This window comes from Hipposideros armiger, unplaced genomic scaffold (genome assembly GCF_001890085.2).
Source record: "Hipposideros armiger isolate ML-2016 unplaced genomic scaffold, ASM189008v1 scaffold_170, whole genome shotgun sequence".
NCBI classification, from domain to species: Eukaryota; Metazoa; Chordata; class Mammalia; order Chiroptera; family Hipposideridae; genus Hipposideros; species Hipposideros armiger.
Genome location: NW_017731520.1, coordinates 2093295 through 2109004, shown reverse-complemented (window position 1 = coordinate 2109004; position 15710 = coordinate 2093295). Strand labels below are relative to the sequence as shown.

The 15710-nt window shown below is 41.0% G+C and overlaps 1 long non-coding RNA gene across 1 annotated transcript in view; it reads left to right on the top strand.

The window, feature by feature from the left end:
* Nucleotides 1-15710, top strand: part of LOC109387828 (uncharacterized) — a 90112-nt gene that overhangs the window by 73112 nt on the left and 1290 nt on the right. The window contains exons 4-6 of the long non-coding RNA XR_002125098.1: nucleotides 4853-5050; nucleotides 12679-12813; nucleotides 13895-13992. This is a non-coding gene — a long non-coding RNA (uncharacterized LOC109387828). The remainder of the gene's footprint in view (nucleotides 1-4852; nucleotides 5051-12678; nucleotides 12814-13894; nucleotides 13993-15710) is intronic.

Below are 15710 nucleotides of genomic sequence, written 5' to 3'. Positions count from 1 at the left end.
TATTTCCTTCTTCTTTATAGCTGAATAATACTCCATTGTGTAAATGTACCAAAGTTTCTTAATCCAGTCATCTACCGATGGGCATTTTGATTGTTTCCAAGTCTTAGCTATTGTGAATAACGCTGCAATGAACATAGGGGTACATATATTTTTTCGGATTAATGTCTTGGGATTTTTTGGATAAATACCTAAGAGTGGTATTGCTGGGTCATAACAGGCATATGAAAAAATGTTCAACATCACTTAGCATTAGGGAAATGCAAATTAAAACCACAATGAGATACCACCTCATCCCAGTCAGAATGGCTATCATCAATAAATCAACAAACAACAATTGCTAGTGAGGCTGTGGGGAAAAGGGAACCCTGCTGCACTGCTGGTGGGACTGCAGACTGGTGCAGCCATTATGGAAATCAGTATGGAGGTACCTCAAAAATCTGAAAATGGAACTACCTTATGACCCAACTGCAGGTTTTTAAACATATGTAATTCTTTGATTGTTGCAGACTCACCCAATGAATTGATAGCTTCACGAGAGTAGGGACCATTTCTGGTTTTGCTCAATATTGCCAGCATCTCGAAACAGTGACTGACATAGCAGGCAATCAGTGACAATTTGCTCGATGAATCCATAATATGAACGTGCAAGTTTATAAGCACTAGGAACACACAACCTTGAACTTTCAACAAAAGACTAACATAAAACATAGTTCAGAATTTTACTGAATGAACTAGTAGAGCAGAAATATGTTATAGAAGGTTTTAAGTGTTGAGAATGCTTGCGTGTTATTCAATGTAAGGTATTGCCAGAGAGTGTACAGTCGTGGGAAGGTAGTTTTGAAATTTCTTTTAAATTAAAGCTGGTGAATAAAAATTCGGATTAAAATTACTAGGTTATTAAAAATATACACAAAACATCGCTTAATCTGTGAAGTTAAGCTTTTAATTAAAAGGTTTTTTAATTCCAAATTTAATGATAGCTAACCATTTTGTGATTGCAATTTCTCTATGTTCTGATAAATTGCAAATAGGAGTTATCTTACTGTATCCTGAGAGAGATGAACTAGAAAGTAAAATGCCTCCTTTGTATATATGAGTTGTACAAAAATCAATTCTTTTTGCAGTATGAACTTTTGTATAGGCTGCAAAGAATGAGAACAATGGAGTGGGGGGGGTTGATTTTTTTTTTTTTTTTTTTTAGCTGAGCCATCCCGCCACCTGTTGGCAGCTCACGGCTGCTCAGCTCGGGCTGACTCGAACCGCTGTTGCTCAGAGCTCAAACTCTTGAGCGAGCTCTTAACCAACTGAGCCACTCAGCCGGCCCAAGGGGGGTTGATATTTTTTATCGAAAACTAAATTATTAAACCACACATACTCTCAGGCTGTTGTGTCAAGTCACTAGGATGTGGATAAAAAGGCAGGTATTTATTGAAAAAAAAAAACCCAAAACCACCCATACACTGATTTCTGTAGGTGTTCAGTCCCAACTATTTAGTTTACAGATGCTATTTGATTCACAGATTCATTTCCCCAATAAGGCCCATTTACTAGGCTCTGTGCAGTAGCCACACTCATTCACCTCTTCCATAAATTTACAAATGCAAGCCTAAGTTACCCTCAGAACAACCAGGTGTGGAAGGGAGAAAGATGCCCAGGCCAGAAAAGTCCAGTGCTACGAAGAAGCACCCGACAGCAGGGCTATTCTACACAACTTGGTGCAGTAATTTCATAGTGGGCTTAAATTCCAATTTCAGTAACTCCCTTCCCCAGAATTTGGAGGTAATGTCAAGGACAGAAACGAAAGTTGCTGGAGTCAAATCATGAGATCTCTTTACGAAAGAAAGCACCATCCCAGAGATGTGATCAGGGTGACTCTCGTGTGTGGTCAAGATTGTGGGTACATCCGGGACTGACATGGAACTTCTGCCATGAGAACTTAATCGTTCAGGTCTAATCCAGTGCCCTTCAAACTGGGGTGTGCTTCACCCTGGAGGAATACAAAGAATTTCTAAGGGATATGTGAGCTCAGAGACAGTTTTTAAGAGAATCAGTTGTCAGACTTCCAACTTCCAAATACAGTAAAACCTTGGATTGCGAGTAACGTGGTTTGCGAGTGTTCCGCAAGACAAGCAAACATTTCTAATACATTTTAACGTGGTAAATGAGCGATGTCTTGCAATACAAGTAGTTTGTTTCCGGAAGGAATTATGCTTGCAAACCAAGGTTTTACTCTATACTCTTTTTCCCAGAATTGCTGCTCTTCTCAAGCTGGTTTTCCTTTCCCACCTCCCCTTTCACAAGCCCCTTTCTCCCACTTCACCAAAAAGGGCAAACCTTTCACCCATCCCTAATCTAACTATTACATTGTCCAGATGGAAAAGGGAACTGGAGACACACAGAGAAAGCGAATGTCACCAGTCACACTTGGTAGCTACACTTCTGTAGCTAGAATGGTCTCCAGCTTTTGCCTTCAACAAAACTGAAGAGAGACCTAATTGAAATGTCACTTGATCATTAAAAATAATTTTCAATGATAGATCACTAAGGGTTTTTTGCACATAACTTGGAAGGAGTTTAAAGAATTTTGTGACATAGCTAAAACAAAACCCCTTCTATTCTCATCATCATTTTTTGTGACCAAATGTTCTCAGCACATATTCAAAAGAAGAGAAGGGGGAGTAAAATGTGTGACAAACCCTTTCTCCCTGTAGCAAACAAATTCTTGGCACATTATTAGTTGAAAAAACTCAGCTAATTAAGGAATGTATTTCCAATAAGTGTCATGTTTAGAATCAATATATTTATGTTGCTTTGATCCAATGTGTACTAATAATTATGGTAACTCATTTCAGGGTATTTTTATAATATTTAGGGTCATAGAAATTTTTTAAATTAAAATTAAATTGATAATAGACTTCTGAGTATAAATTATAATACTCTGGGGAAGTGGAATAGAAATAAAGGGATAATGTACATTTTCCAACTCAAGGTATTTTTAAATGAATGATGGGTATCAAGTAATTATGGTATACAGATTCCATTGAATGGATTTTCTAAGAAGATACAAATTTATTTTGCTGTGTCAATATTTACAACACGCCAGAAATGACATTCATTACAACAACTTGAACTTACAATGAAAATATCTCAGATGCTACCTTAAGAATGCATAAAAGAGTACATAGTATTTCACAGCTATTTTGGGGAGGACACTGGCCTCGCTCAGTGTTTCCCAAGTGCTATTTTTCACCAGTTGGTGGTGAAATGAAAAACAAAGACAATCTAGAGAGTTTTTCATAAAGGTAAGTTTGTTCAACTTAAAAGACTGCCTAATATTCTGAAATTATATTCTTTTTGACATATATATTTTTAAATGTTTTGTTGAAATTTTTTTTTTTAATTTTTGGGTGGCAGTGTGTTTTTTCCAGGACCCATCAGCTGCAAGTCAAGTCATTGTCCTTCAATCTAATTGTGGGTGGCGCAGCTAAGTCACCAGTTTCAATCTAGTTGTGGGAGGGCACAGCCCACCATCCCATGCAGGAATCGAACCGGCAACCTTGTAGTTCAGAGCACGCATTCTAACCAACTGAGCCAGTTGGCTGCCCCCTTTTTGACATTTTAGACTGAAGCTATATAGTTTGAAATTATGATGTTAATGGATGGTAGCATTTTAAACAAATGTTCTTCGTTGCTCCCCAAATTGTTTTAAAAAATGTTGTTTTTTTTTTTTTTTACTAATTCACAAAATTCAAAACCGTGAGAGAGCCACGGATCTAATGGAATGTAAAGGGGAATATTTTATACATCAGAATGTTCTGGAATTATTGAGGAATGGAGACAGCCAATTTACCACCTAGTTTAATGGACACAGGCAGCAACCAGTTTAATGGTATTGTTTTAATTTCTACTGTGTGCCAGATACTAGAATTTAATAGATAAATAAGATTGTTCCAACCACCAAAACACTCACATTTCAGTGAGGAAGAGGAGCATATAAATTAATTATAATGGTTAAGTGTTGATAGAGATATGTAGAAATTGCTATGGAAACATGGAGGATGGAACGTTGCTGGTTTGAAAAATTGAATTGGGAGGGAATATAGATCTTTGAACAGGGTTTTGAGATACAGATATGAAATCTGTCAAAATAAAAGTGGAAATTTTAAGTAATTTAGTGTTATTGGACTATACAAATATTGGAGGTGAAACTTGAAAAGAAAGGAGAAGGAGAGATCAATAAAGTTTGGATTTTATCCTGAAAGCAGTGGGGAGACTGAAAGATTTTTAAGCAAGGGAACAACTAAGTCAGATACTTCTTAATAACATCTAATTCCTAATTATATGCTCATTGAACAATCTGATCTTTAATTTGGCCTCCTATGTAGTTTCACCCACTTGGAAGAAATTCTCTTTGTAGACAAGATAGGTTATCCTGCCAGATAAATGTTCTATTGAAAAGTAATGAATTCTCTGTCTCTTCTGAATTTGATTGGCTTGAGGTAGTGTATTTTAAATACAGTGATATCAAGCTAGGTTTGGGATATCCATACCTGATTTGCAGGTCTGAGACAATATTATTGAGATCGACAAGTTATTTCCCCCTCTGGGTGAGAAGTCCTGAGTGAGAAGCTAATAGGACTTCTAACAACTTTCTCTATGGTACCCTGAAGACTACATACCCATCAGCCTCCCACCTCTCAGACGTACTGAGAATTCCATAGTCATGATGGCAATAATTTCATGAAAGATGGTAATGATGCTTTACAATTCCTTAACAAACTTCCAGAAGTAAAGAGGATGCTCTTCCAAACATTTGTGATCAACCAACCTAAAATCTGCCTCACACTTTTAGGTGTTCCCCTTGCAACCAGAACCATAAAGGTGGCGGTGCCATGGCGCCTCTGTTCTCAGAAGGAGTGGACCAGACCGTGAGGGTGGAGAAGGAAAAATCCCTAAGTCCCTTTGGATAAACGGCTCAGAGTGGTTGCATTGCTTAAACAGTGGCTCAGCAGAGCCGTCTGCGTGAACAAGGACTGTCACCGTAAATGAGGTAAGTTGTTTTCCTGTTGGAGAGAAGAGAATGAAGTCATTAATTGTGCCTTGATACGTTTTGTGACTGCGCCCGAGGCGTATTTCCCCAGGCCAGGCACGGTCAGTGTTGTCCTGTGCAAAGTCATTATGCCTCGCTGGTCAGTGGAACAATTAGGCTCATTGAACAAGCACAATTCAGGTACAGCCTCCTTTTTTCTTCTGTTTAAGCAACCTAACCCAACCACCGTGGGATTCTGTTGTTGACTCTTAAACAGTTCAGGATTTTCAGGTTTGCTCAGGACACATAAATGATCAATTTGTGATTCAGAGATTTTGCCCTTCTCACATGTTCCATGTTACTTTAGTTAATACGTTGACATCTACAACGATATTCACAATGCTGGGCACTGGGCACACAGTTTTAACTTAAGGACTTCAGTTTTCATATTGTGAGGCTTGGGAAATTTCCTAATATCTCTACACCCTGTTTTTCTCATTTGTAAAATGGAGCTGCTACTAGAATGGTAGTAACCTCATAAATCTGTTGTGAAAATTTGAGTGATCTGTGTAAAGCGCACACAGCTCAGTGCCTAGCAAATATAAAGCAACATATTAATTTATTCAACTGTTCAAATACTTACTACATGCCTGGTGCCGTGCTAAGTGCTGGAGATAAAATGGTAAACACAAGCAGACACAGCTCCTGCTCTCAGGAAATGGGCAGTCTAATGGAGGAGAATGACAATCACAAAACAGTAAAAAGAAGGGGAGAAGAGAGAAGGGCCTGGTGCTTCGGAGCTTGAAACAGATCTGACTTGATTATTAGGGCGATCAGATGGGACATCTCTGGGGAAATGACCCTTGCACTGGCATCTGAAGGATGACTGAGAGAGAATTCGGTGAAGTGGAGAAGGAAGATAGCTTTCCAGCCTGTGCAGAGGCCTGCAGAGCCACCAGCCATCACTTGCTGGAAGGATGGAAAGCAAGCCTGAGAGGCTGGAGCCGCTGAGGGGAGCAGGATGTGAGGGAAGGTGGGTGTTAGATGAAGCGAGTGGGCGCCACTGCGCAGGGCCAGGCAGCAGCTTTAAGTTCGTCTTTTTTTTTTTAGTCTATAAACAATAGTAATTTATTTCTCACAACGCTAGAGGCTGGAAGCCCCAGATCAGAGTACAAAGCATGGCCAGGTTCTGGGGAGAACCTCTTCCAGTTGCAAACTGCTGATTTCTCACTGTGGCTTCACATGGTGGAAGGGGCCTCGTTTATTTTAAAAGAGCGATGGAAAGGGCTTTTGAATGAGGTAGGAGGAAGGGGCAGCATGAGGTGTGATCAGTTGGACTTTGAGATCATCTTGGCTATAGAATGGATAAGAAGAGGACCAGAGGAAACAGAGGCACTGTAAGAGATGATGAAAGCTTGGAGCAGGGGGCGGCCAGTTAGCTCAGGTGGTTAGAGCGCAGGCTCATCACACCAAGGTTGCCGGTTCGATCCTCACATGGGCCACTGAGCTGCGCCCCCCCCCCCAGCTAGATTGAAACAACTACAGTAATACCTTGGTTTGCGAGCATAATTTGTTCCGGAAGCAAACTACTCGTATTGCAAGACATCGCTCATTTACCACGTTAAAATGTATTAGAAATGTTTGCTTGTCTTGCGGAACACTCGCAAATCATGTTACTTGCAATCCAAGGTTTTGCTGTACTTGACTTGGAGGTGATGGGTCCTGGAAAAACACACTCTTCCCCAATAAAAAAATTTTTTTTAAAAGAGCTTGGCGTAGGTTGGTAACGGTACAGGTGGAGAGAGCGGGGTATGTTTGAGAGAGATTTGGGAGGGAGCATTTACAGAAGTTGGTGATGGGTGGGACATGGGAATTAAAAGAGGAGAAAGTGTTGAGGATGGCTCTTAGGTTTCCGACACCATTCACTGCGACAGGTAACATCCGAAGAGCAAAGTTTGGGGATAAAATGACATATTTTTGGAAATCTGTTTAAAGTTCTTTTGAGATATTTAACAGGATACATTAAGTGTGCTAGAGCTCATAGAATACATATATCATAAGTACATATATGTGTGTACACACACGCACATACATAGATGTCATGTGCATATAGGTAGTGGCTTTGCATCTGTAATGGACATACTGCTGCCCCTGCTTCATGGAGTGTTGTAAGAATTGAGTTGGAGATGACGTACATAAAGTGCCTCAGTATATTTAAATAACTATGCTAGGCTCAAAGAGAGCAAGGAAAAGGGACTGGGCTCAGTGGTGGTAGAGTCACGTGGAAACGTGTTAGGCAGATAGCGGCCTGACTCTAGCGTGGTGCACAGAACGGTCTGGTATATCTCACTCCCCATCACTAGACCCTGTTAGTCAGCTACTTAGATGTTTTCCGAACGAACAGCTATGGCATCTGAGGACTGGAGAGGCTCTTATTAATACTAATTACAACAGAATAGCATTCCGGGGATGTTTTCATGAAAATCCGTGGACATTTATTGAGGGTCACTAGTCCTGCGTGGTACAGTCAGAAAGATTCCTGGAGCTGAAGAGCAGACGTTGACCACAGAAAGAAGTGGAAAGGTGTGCTCTAGGAGGAGAGAGGAATACAGGGACTAACTTAAAAAACAAATCAACAACAACAATAAAAATACAAAAAACAGACATAAAAGCACAGTGGGATGAAAGAAGCGACATTGTCTTAGAATTAATATCTTTTGGGGAGTGACGGGAGATGATACTGGGTGAGTCAGGGGCCAAATGATGGAAAGCAAGTAAGTGATGGGGACCCAGGGGAAGAGTCTAAGCAAGGAAATGATGTGATTAGACTTGCGTGTAGACAGAAAGGTTCAGACCATCACATAGACCGGAGTGGTATTGAAGTCTGGAGACATGGGTATAGTGAAGATGCAATTGCAGTAGAACAGGTCAAAGACAAAAGGTCGATGTCCAGGAGGCACTGGAGAGTAGCCTGGATTGGAAGTGTTTAGTTACGTATTTGGGAGTTACCAGCTCATAATGGGTAATTAAAATCAAAGTAAATGCACTAAACTCAGGAGAAGATATCAAGTGAGAAGAGATACAGAATTTAAAAAGAACCCCGCGAAACAGCATCATTTGATGAACAGGTACAAGAAGGGGATCCTGAGAAGGTTTCTCATCCACTAATCCCATTCTCAAAAGTTCCTTTTTATATCTCACTTAGCTCTCTCGTGCTGTAATCCAAGTCAATTTCTTCTGTTCACTCTGCAGTTGAGATAGAAAGCAGCTGTTCATCATCTTGTCTGTAAGCGCCCTTCCCATGCTCGAATACTGTTATTAAGCAACCTGGTCGTCTTCTCTAACTTAGGCTAAATAATTTCTAGCTCCTATTTTTTCCAACCCTTTAATCATCTCTGTGGCTCCCTGTTGAACCCCTTCCACTTTCTCCACGTCCCTCTTTGAGTTGAGCCTGTTGCTGGCCCTTGTACTTTTGAGATTCTCTTTCAGGATCATGGAAGAATTTTCTTAAATATCTTCTATGGTAACTTGATATACTCCCGTGCTGTGCTTGGATTTGCTGTGTGTTAAATACAGGAGGTCTAGTAAACCGGCTCACTGTGGCTACTTATGTCTAACCAGCTAAGTTTTTGTATTTATTGTTAACATTCAATCCCTGTTGATTGTGACATTTCAGAGAGGTAACTCTCAGTGTCCTCATGTGACAGTGAAATGAGTTGATCTGCTCCTGGTCTCGTGGGTCTCCGTGTGGGTCGCATGCACGAGCTTTGTACCCCACATACTTCCATAACATGACATGGACCAAGAGTGTGTGTTTCATCTCCCCTTTCTTGTTTTAACTGTAAATTCAGATTAAACTGTAAACATGGCAGAGCCTCCCTTGTGTCACTTACCTCACGTCTGTCTCCCTTACTCCGCTGTGAGCTCTTTGAAGGAGGGGCACCATTCTGGTTATTTTCATATTCTCAGCTCACTTTTTTGAACTCAAGGAAAACATACTGGATGCCTGCCTCAGCTGTGTGAAAGGCGAGTCTTGTCCGGCAGTGGCACCCCAGCTCGGTGGTAGTCATTTAGCTATTGCTGAGCAGCATGGTCAGAAGGACTCTGAGGCAGCGTCCTGGATCATCAGAAAATGCGGTGGCAAGGTGGAATTGCTGGGATTTAGAATGTGAATTGCTATTGCACACTGTTTGCCATGGACCCGGGACGTAGGAGACCAGGACAGGTAGCCCGTACTAGCCATTAACAGCAACAGTGTCGTCTTGGTCCCATACTCATAGACTACTCCTATAAGAAAGAAAACAGCCTTTTGTTTGGTTTATAGATCATAGCGAAGACAGCAGAAACCTCAGAGGTCATGGCTCTACTTAAAAAAAAAAATCTGTCCACCCACGCATTTTGCACAATTGCACAAGGTCTGTTTTTAGCAGCTTTTGGAAATTGTGTGAGTGCTAATCTGCGTGATTGCCACACACGGCTCTGAAATGTTAATTCTAAGAGTTCATGGTTCTTTCCTTGAAGCCGCTCAGAAGATAGTTTTGATTTCATGTAAAAGTAGAAACGACAACAGTAGAAGTGTTATTTTTTAATTAATCGAATTCAGCTGCCACTTTAAAAGTTCCACAAGCAATCTTATGGTGCAATTGCTAAATGTTACTTTGACAGCATATTGTCAAATGATTTATTAATAGACAAAGAGCTGGATTGCTAAAAATTTAGTGACATCTTTGCCAGACAGGTAGAGTTTGGTATAAAAGCTGAACTAAACGATAAAACAAACTGAAGAATTAGTATGTCAGGGGTATTGTCGAGCCCCTGGAATGTAGGAAGTAGGCCAGAAGAACTGTCAAATGCATTCAACTTTAGCTACTTTTGTTTGCTTTTGTTTTGTGTTTCTTCCCTTAACATGAGCCTCTGTGTGTAGGCTTTGGAGAACAGCCTCAAAGATTATATATAAATTAGTGACAAATCAGGGAGGTTGACCCACTCGTGACAGGTTCTGCATCTCTAGCTCACAGTGAACGGTGGACACAAGCACTCTACAGTATAGCTTCAGCGAGCCGAGAGGGAGAAACCCTCCCTCCACGTTCTTGCTGTGTTACTAGATCATCGACACAATTTTAACGATCACTTGGTCTAGCGCTACATCCCAGACTTTCTCCAGAGCTGCAGGTGGCCTGTTCCATGGATGCCTGAGGTATGCAGGAACACCTCGGCCTCCGCAAGTTGAAATTACTGAAGCCATCACTTCCTGTCAAACCTCCGCCTTCTCCTCTTGCACTTGGCACTGGCGCTGCGCTTCGCAGCTGTCTTTCACTCTTGTGGCTCCCACATTTCCCACATTCAGTCCGTCACCAAGTCTTAGTATACCCCCTAAAGAGTCCCTGAATCCTTTTCCTGCTCTCCTCCCGGCCCGGCCCGCACTGCCCTGTCCAGGCTCTGCTCCGCCTCCCTCCTCGGGGACCTGGCACGTCCTCTTCACGAGCCTCCGAGTCTCTGGCCTGGCCCCGTCCACATCTTACCATTTTGTCTTTCTATTTAAAAAGTGCAGGGACTCCTCATTGCTTGTAAGATAAGGTTCCAGCTCCTTACCATGGAATTCAGGAATTCTGTGATCTCGCCCCCATCTGTCTATTTTAATCCCCCTCCACTTCTTGTTTTGAATGCACCTCTCTAACAAGTCTGCTGTTTCTTCTCTGTCTCTGCCTCTGGAACACCTTCCCCCTTTTTATCCTCTTCCTCGTCATTTGGTTAATTCCTAAGTATTTAATAAAACTTAACCTCAGCTACCATCTCTTCCTAGAAGGTCTTTTCTACCTACCTACTTACCTACACACACACACACACACACACACACACACACACACACGCACACACACACACATGCACCCCCACCCCTGAGCCATTAGAATCCCCAGGACCCATGCCTGTCTTTGCCCTAACCCCACTGTGTTAACATGCTTCTCTGCACCATCATACTATGAACTCTCTAAAGGGACCTCACGTCCTATTTACCTTTGTATCCGTTCACACCAGCATGGTGCCTTACGCTGGTCATCGTTCTGTAGATGCTGACTGAAAGGAAGTGACAGAATGTATTATTATTGGTGCCTGCAACAGAGCAATTAGCTGATAGCTGAGGTTCTAAAATAAAATGAACAGGACACCACTTGCTCATTTGCAGTCGTGGAATCTACGCCTGCCTTTGCCTAGTAACTTTTCCCTGTTTGTTCCTACAGGTTAATGACTTAGTTTCCCTGCTAACATGTTTTATGATTCTGTGTGTTTGTTAAATTGTCTACATATGTACTTGTGCAAGGATTTTATTGAAACATCTTAAATGTTATGAGAGAACCATGATTTTAACTATCAGGTTTAAAATCTTTATTAATATTTTTGTTTTTAAAAAGAAAATCATGGACCTACTTCTTTGCTTATTTTGGTGTACCTGATGAATTTTAGCAATTCATTCTTGGAACATTTTGCATTCTATTTTTGCTAGAAAACAAGTTCTTCATATTTTGTTCACTGAAAATTATGCAAGCATGTCCCCATGACTAAAATACCAATCTTGCCATCTTTGGCTGATTCGTAGGGCTGTTGGATCGACGTCAGTGCCCCGGAGATTTCAGTGAGAGGGCACTAAGGCATCAGAGGGACCTCGGTTCTCAGTTAGAGCTCTTTATTCTCACCTTGAAGTTTTACCTGAGATGAATTTAAAATGGGATCGTTTAAGGTGAACTTTACTTTTCACGGATAAGGGACAATCCTGGGAAAAGGTGCCTCGTTCTTGAACTCACATGAAACAAGAAATTTCTCTGTCTTCGTAAATACTATATGCAATTATGCCTTCTGTGTTACTTTCTAAAGGATTTTGCCATTTTTAACATTCTCTTTCAGTTAGATAAAGTCTTTAAGGAGTCAAGAATTTCGCCTAGGTTTATGTTTCTTTTAACTCATTTTTACAGTCAGAATAATAGTGTCATGAATATCATACATTTTTAATAGATGTATTGGTGAGTAAACAAAGCAACCAGTCAATGACATAAGAAGGATGATGTGCTTAAATTTTTCTGTGTAATAACTTATTTATATTATGGCGGAGATCTATTGTTTTGCTACCAAGCAGTCCTTCTCGTGGGACACCCCCCCCCCCCCCCCCCCAGCAACACACACACACACACACACACACACACACACACACACACACACACATACACACCTTGATTTTTACCAGAGCCACCAGGTTCCCATGTACCCAGTGAATCTCAGACTTTTTGAACTTTTGATCTAGAAAATAAGGTCAAGTGCTTTCTAACGGTTGAGATAGATGATAAGATGTAAAGTCTGGATGGTGTTAGTGGTAACGTAGTGGTCTAAAGTGTAGGCTCTGAACTTGAGGAGGTTTCCACTGGCCAAAGGTGGGGCAATTTGAGCATCGATAAAAAGAAATGCAATGGATTGAAACAAGCAAATGTGCTAGAATCTATGAGTTCATAATGATAGAAAAAATATTAATTGCTTACTTTCGCTAGGGAACCAACTCATTATTTTGAGCAATAGTTAATAAAGGAAGAGCGTCAAGGATTTATCTTGCCTTCCTTGAATTTGCTGCTAAATAGTTAATGAAGAAAATTTTTTCTCTATAGAACTGTTCCAGCTAATAAATGAAGAAGGAATGATCGACTAGATTACACTCATTTGCAAACCCCTAATGGGCTATGCCGTAGACTATCCACTCCCCACACATGGTTACGAGACGTGGTATAAGCACTGGTGTGCTGGTAAGTGTTTCATCACCGGCTCTCTGAAATGGAAAAAAAAGTTATGCAACAACTGTAAATTTTAATGCTGACTAGATAGTTGATGATACTAAGACATTATTGTCAATTGTTAGGTCTAATAATGGTGCTGCCGTTGTGTTAAAAATTCTCTTTTAGAGATATGCACTGAAAAATTTATGGCTGAAATGAAATTATGTATGGGATTTGCTTCAAAATTATCCAGCGCCAATGGGGAGTGATTGGTGGTGGTGGTGATGGAGGGGTGGGAGGGCAATATATGTAACCAATGTGGATATAAGTTGATTGTTATTGCTAGATAATTAGTCCACACATGGATTAATTGTACTAGTCTCTCTGCTTCAGCATATCTTTAAAATATGACATAATGAAAAGCTGAGTGTGGGCTCTGGCAGCAGACTGCTTGGGTTGAAATCCTGGCTCTGTCCCTTTTTAATCCTATGACTCTAAACAACTTACTGTTGCTCAATTTCCTCATCCACAAAAGGGATATATGAGTTGGATCTGCTTCATAGGTTATGAAAATTAATTGTTACTCTAACAGAAAGAAAAGGCAGTAGATATGTAAAGGAACAGAGAGTGGAGACTGGAGACTTACAGGGTTCCGGTCTCTGGACCCAATTCCCCAGGATCTACATCAGTCTCTTTAGGTTTCCTCAAACACTCTGGAATCCTCCCAGCCAACCCCCTCTTTGCTTCAGCAGCTTAGACTGTGCCTGTGTGCCTTCCAACTAAAACTGTTCTAACTAGTAGATAAACGCGCGCTTTGAACCCACTATCCTACGAGATGTGAAGCTGATTGTGTGTGCTGGGAGCGCCAGTCTTCTGTTCCTTTTCTGGAGTTACTCCATAGCCTCTCAGCTTGTGCAAGGTACTCAGCTTAGAGCTCGGAAGCCTGTCCCCTCTCCACTGATCGAGTGTGAATCTTAAAAATTAAGGTTAACTTGACTGCTTTATGATTTCATTTCAATTACAAGGTTTAAGGAGGCTTTATCTGTATTTGTGTCCTTCATGCTCCATGACTGTTTCAGCTTTCCTCCTATTATTAATTGTCTCAACCAAGGTGTGCGGCAGGAGGGGGAGACAGCCAGGTGGCCCATCAGTGAGCAGGATTGAACCCTAAACAAAGGCTTAACTTCCATTTGGTTCACCGCTGAACAGGTATGTGATCCTCAGTAACTAATTTTGTCCTCTTTGCAAAGCCCATGGACAGGGGACTTCACAGGGTTCTTGTTCATTTTGTTCTTGGTGAAGTCGCATGTGATGAGTTTTATTGCATATTTACCACTGATCGGGCTCTGTGTTAGATTCTGGGTGCCTGTCAGAACAAGACGGGCGTCATCTCTGTGGTCATGGAGCTGGCAGGGGAACGGCAGACAGCAAATAAACTGAAAATAAACAAAAATTGGGACAGATGGTATGAAGAACACAAGAGGGCAAGAGGAAGAAACTTTACAAAAGGATGAGTATGATAGTATTTCAGCCAGCACCGGAGAAGGAACTAGCTTCGGTAATGGTAGAGCATGAGCTTTTGAGTAGAACAAGGTGTGCAGAAGCTGTGAGCGGGGAAAGACTTAATAGCACTGGAGGAAGGAAAAGAAGAGTCTTGCCAGGAGTGAAGTGAGCAAGCGAGGAGAACGGGGTGAGGTTATGCTGGAGGTGGGCAGGGGCCAGCGCCCAGGGGCCCTGTAGGCTAGAGGAAGACATAGGACTATGATGCAAAGGCTTACAGGATAGCTGAGGGCTGTAAACCAGGCCATGACATAATCTGATCTCAGTTGTTCTACCCGTGGTGTGAATAATGGAGTAAAATAAAAGCCCTCCATGGTAACCCAAGAGAGCAAGGTGAAGGCCTGTGCTAGGGAATGGCAGTGCAGGGAAAGAGAGTAGACAATACTTAAGACATATTCTGGGGGTAGAAATAATGAATTGAGCAAACTTGGGAAACTGCAAAATGCTGCGTACACTTTGAGTTTTACCACCACCCCTGAGCCTTGTTGAGGTAAGGGCTGTGCCGAGTTCCTCTGCCACCAGTGGGACTTCATTGCATCTGCTCCTGGTATCTGTCTCCTGTCTTATCCAACCAAATGGGCTTCTTAAAACATTTTACCTTCTTCTTAAATTCTCAATACAAAATTCATGTATTCGTGAAAGTCATTAAACAAAAAATATTGAGCTCTTAGCATAAATGTATGCAGGTAGCCGATTTGAATATAAATTGCTCCAAAGCTTCATTATTATTTTCATTCAAAGATATACTTGCTCTGTAAATGGCTTTTTAAATACAAAAGGAGCTCCTTTATCAAACTATGAGAATTATGTGCTGACATAAGCAAAGTATGTTGATGGAAAATCACAGAACAGAATCGTAATTTACACTGGAATTGAAGGTTACAGAGACTCAAAGTATTTTTATGTCTAAATAAATAATGACAAACTAACTGAGTAAAGAAAATTAAGAATAACAATTGCATACAAATGTCTTTGATTTTATAACCTTTCTTTTAGTAATAAAATGTAGTACAGGAAATTAATCTTAGTGAATTTTTCTATACCTTAGTGAACCCCAATATGCTTCTGTACAAAGAGGCTCTCCTTACCCTCCAAAACAAAACTCAAAAAAAAAAAAGAAAGATAAATGGATAAATGGTTTTTTGCTGTGATTAAACCCTAGTGCTAATTCTTTGAGGAGTTTCTGAATTTCAAATAGATCCAATCACTCCCAAATAATGACAGACAGCTAGCCTATCTGCTGCTTCAAGTCCCAGCCTTTGTTCAAAGTAAACGGATTAACATTTTCATTGTTGAGATTTTCTCCAATCTAGGTTCACTAGATTATCAGCAATGAGCCCTCCTTAGCTCTTTCCACCCCCCTCCCC